At 39.9% G+C, this 4,670-nt stretch overlaps 1 long non-coding RNA gene across 1 annotated transcript in view; it reads right to left on the reverse strand.

Annotated features, from left to right (window-relative positions):
- LOC310853603 overlaps window positions 1-4,670 on the reverse strand; it is a 762,466-nt gene that overhangs the window by 715,535 nt on the left and 42,261 nt on the right. The gene's annotated exons all lie outside the window — the stretch shown is intronic.

The raw sequence follows: 4,670 nt of genomic DNA on the forward strand, positions 1-4,670 counted from the left end.
AGTATTTGTATATTATAACAGTAGCACAATGTTTGACTAGGATTGCTGAATTCCTACAATGCCCATAATGCTTTAGTACACTTCCCCTCCTTGTGGAGAGGGGGGAGGGTTGCATGGAGGGACTTGGTAGTCCAGGAAGGAAGTGAGACCACATTTTCATGGCAGGTTTTTGGTCATGAACATGGCAAAATATCAAAAAAGAAAAAAAACATTTATTACACACATATAAACCCCAGGAAAGTGTTTCTTGTGTCCTAAACATCATTAAAACTAGAAAAAGTGCCCTTCTGGGCACAGGTCTCCACCAGGAGGATAGGAATATTTAGGAGTAATATAAACATGTTTTTTGTTTGTTTGTTCCAATCTTTGCCAATCAGGATGGAATATGGGAAATGGTGCAGATCCGTGTTGATGGCACGCATGCACAATCCACCTGTTGGTGGCGCTATAACAGGGCAATGTGAAATGGGTGGGCTATATTCCTCAGCCTAGTAGGAAAGTGCGTGAAAGATTTCACGTGAAATTGCACGCTGCGTTCATGATTTGAGGTGTTTTGTTCAAAACAGGCCAATCCTGCAAAATTTGAAAGCCAATGTTAAGCCAATTAGGATGGAATATGAAATATCAGACACATCCGTCTTGAGCACATGACTATGGAGATACTGTGTAACGATTTGCGGGATTTTTGGACAAAATCTGTAGGTGTACTGTGCAAAATCTTGTTTTGCACAAAGCGGCCTCCTGGTGGAGCTATAACAGGCCGTTCTGGAAATTTTGGGGCAGAGGTTCATCGTTGGCATCCAGGGAGTGTGTGTGCAAAATGTGGCATCGACCGGGTTAACGGTGGCCGAGATTAGCTTGTCACGGACGGACGGACGGACACACGGACACACGGACGGACGGACGGAGTGCAAAACATACTCTCTCCACATGCCTTCGGCCTGGTGGAGACAATAAGCTCTGGTTGCCAAAGGGGTGAAGTGGACCTTTAACGTAAAATCCACTGAAGGGGCTGCAATGGGGAATACCAAACAACTCGTCCCTTTACCAACTCGCCCCTGGTGTACAGCTGGTGGAACTACGCTGCCTGGTATTCCTAAAGTAACCTAAGTAAATTATGCTCAAACAGTTAAACCTTTCCTTATTCCTAACCTTAACCTCAGTAAAACTATGCCTAAACCTAACCCTATACCTAAACTTGACCCCAGTAAATCTATGCCTAACCCTAAACGTATTTCCAACCTTATTCTCAGTGAAACAAAATAAAGAATAGAGGGCAATGGCAAATCGAGTGGCAAAGTGAGTTTAACGTCGTTTAATGCAATAACATTGGACTTTTCTGTTTGGATGTATGGGGTCTATTGGGCTGTCAAGGCCAGAAAGTAGTTTTTTTGGCACTTAGACGTTCCTGCATAACCTCCTGGTTTAATGACGATGTCACGTGCATACCCTCTATACAAGAACCGTGGCACCGAGGTTCTTGCATGAGGTTTCCACCGAGGTTTCGGCGTGAGGTCGGCGGAAAGGAATCGAGGGGCGAGATGGTTTAGGGGCGACCGTAGCCTACTTGATACCGCAATGCGGGTCTGTGCTTCATATAGGCTATGTGGCTTCATGACACACCACTCAGGACCAGTACAGAGATTTCTACTTTCTGCACGGTGCCAACATAATGAGACGTGAACAACTATCTCTGTCTGCATTTTGGATATTGTGAAGTGTAAGATCTCATGATACTGCAGTGATTACTTGCTTAATCAGGAATGCACATTTGAAAACACTGCAGCCTCCATTGTATCCCTTTAAGCTTTCTGATTTTAAGTAACTGAGGGAATTAAGAGGTATTCTCACTGAACGTTAAGCTTTATTCTAAGATAGTTTGCACACCAGACAGTGCTTGTGTTTTGTCAACTCCAAGTCAACTTGGCATTATTATACTATGATTTTGTTTATAACAATATGCAGCTAAAATATAGGCCTACTGTATTTGCAATATCTTTGATGGTGTGACTTCTACCTGTAAACTGCGTTTCAATTCTAGCCTTAATTTAAGTGCTTGTAGGTGGTTTTGTCCATTTCAATTATACTTCATTAGAAGTGCTAATGTTCTCATACACAAACCTCCACTTAAATGCAATACAGCATGTTTATAGGACACAGAAAAGTCAATGAGAATACACTGAAATGGAGAATATCAATACTGATGGTTGCTAAATATAAAGTCCTCAAGAATTACATTATACACATAAACAATTTTACTTTTATTATAATGTAAATGGCTTTAAAATCTATCATGTTCGCTTGTCTCCCCCTGGTGGACAAGTACTGCAAATTGACTTCTTTCATTACCACCCATACATTGTGAATTTTCCTGTGGGAGATTCCATATAATCTCAAAAGACAATGTGGCAATGCAGTGATTCACACATCAAATACTATAGCTGCAGTCTCTGGCTACTTATACCATCATAACACTGCTATTAATTAGTCATAAGTTCCACTACAGAGAACACTACATCACTAAGAAAATCTTAGTCATGTAAGTCATGTAAAACCATTTCATTCAGTTTAATAGAATTTGTGTGAATAGACCAACCGATTGGCCAGACATGTTGCTAATCTTCCCTTATCACTAGTGTTTATTTCAGGGAGAACATTGAGCAAAGCTCAGGTCAGCTGCAGTGCAGTGTTTTATTTCCAGACATGTAGTATATTACTGCAGGAATGACATGGATTTGCATAAAACCATAATGTCAAAGAAGGGATCATGATACTAGAATGTTTGACTTTGATAGTCAATATAACACCACGTTTTAAAAGGTGATTATAGAGCTTTTGTGTTACTTTAACACAAACTACTAGTCACAGGTTGCATAAAATGTGGAACACAGGAAGCAGCAAGAATATCAGATAATAGGAATATAACAGACAATAATTGAGAATAAACATGCTATTCAAAAAAGGACTGCGAACACAAGTGCTTCTAGTCCCAGACCAAACCTCTTACTTGCCCTCCAGTACGCACAAGGCAGAAAAGCAAGGAGAACGTTACATTTTCAAAATGTCATAACATAGCAGCACACTCAAGTGAATCACAATAAGGCAACATAATCTTTGTGTCTAGACTAGAAAAAGAAAAGCTTAATAGCAGCAAGAGGAAGATGTCTATAATAAACACTTTGGAATTATATCTTTCAAATCATTCACAAAAACAAACCTTTAAAAGCATCAACAATGTTAATGTTTAAAGCAGGCGAGTTTTTTTCTAATAGAAAATGTTTTTGGCTTTTTGCACCACTAAACATGCGAGAAAAATCTGAAAATAATAATAAAGAACATTTCTGTCATGAATGTCAAACCGAGTATTCTCTCATGGTAAATTTGGTTATATATTGAAGAGAATTTTTCAACCCCTACCCATGACTAGATAATGGGCATTGCTTTTTAATTTTTTAACTCAGTTTGGAGAACATCTTACATAAACAAGCAAAACAAGAACGAGAAAGTAATATTTAAGACACAATGTAATTCTTTCAAAGAATCATCACAAAGTTTGGCTATGGATTAGGCAAACCAAAAATTCAAGTAAGGTTAAATTAATGAATGTAATAAAAAATAAAGCTTAATTTATACTTCTTCACGCAACGCTTTCAACAAGCGTTTTTGACCGCCCCCTCCACACCCAAAAGAAAAAGTGTGATTTTTGTCTAGTGCCATGGTCGTATGACGAAATATAAATTTGCCTTAAGTCTACACGTGACTTGGCTTTGTAGGTTTGCATTTACTAACCCATGGGACAGCTTTCAATACCTACAATATGCATCACCCCAATTGGGAATCCAGCCCACAGTAAAAAAAAATAATATTAAAATAACTTATTAACAAAAACATAACATAACCCTAACACCCCACCTGAATCTCCTCAACTACCATCCCCTTTCTATTCTTAAGGAGTGTTTTAAAAGTGCATTTAGATTGATCCGAGCCCCTTCCCCCGCAAACAACCACTTTTTTTCTCTCTTCTTATAATCAATGGTTAGATTGATACCGGAGAAAACGATGGGTAAAACTCCCGTGCAGTGGCGTGCACTAGTGATGCTAAACTTGGGGAGGGGTGGTAATGAATGAATTTGACTGTCCCCAACCTGTCGCGACAAAAAGAAAAAAAAGAAAAAGAAAGAAAATGTCTGACTCATCCGAGGATTGCGGGTCAACCCACGCATTACTACCGTGCACACAAACTGTGCACTGAACCCTCTCCCTCACAAGGTATCAGACAATGGCAGACACCCGGGAACGTGTTGTGGCGTGTGCTGCTCAAGTATCGTGCGGCATTTGAATAACTAAATAGATTAGGATTAACACTCCGTTCAACATCCAGCACTGGACACATCACCCATTTTCTTCTTACACTTTCTGTACACTTTTCCTTCTCAAACCTCCTGCCATCTCTCACAAACATTTAACCACTACATCTCTGTGTGCTTTGCTGTACATCAACAGTGACAATAGAAGTATCCGAAAGATCCATAATCGCGGAATGTTCGCCCGGATGTTCATAATGATAATGTTCCGTCTTTTGATTAATCTCCGTCCGGGGCGATGAGCGGGATTTGATAGGGCGGAGATCTCCGTCTTGGCCGCTCAGATTGATGACGTTCCACTAGTGT

The sequence above is a fragment of the Protomyctophum parallelum genome (assembly GCF_964188405.1).
Source record: "Protomyctophum parallelum genome assembly, chromosome: 22".
In the NCBI taxonomy this organism is placed as follows: domain Eukaryota; kingdom Metazoa; phylum Chordata; class Actinopteri; order Myctophiformes; family Myctophidae; genus Protomyctophum; species Protomyctophum parallelum.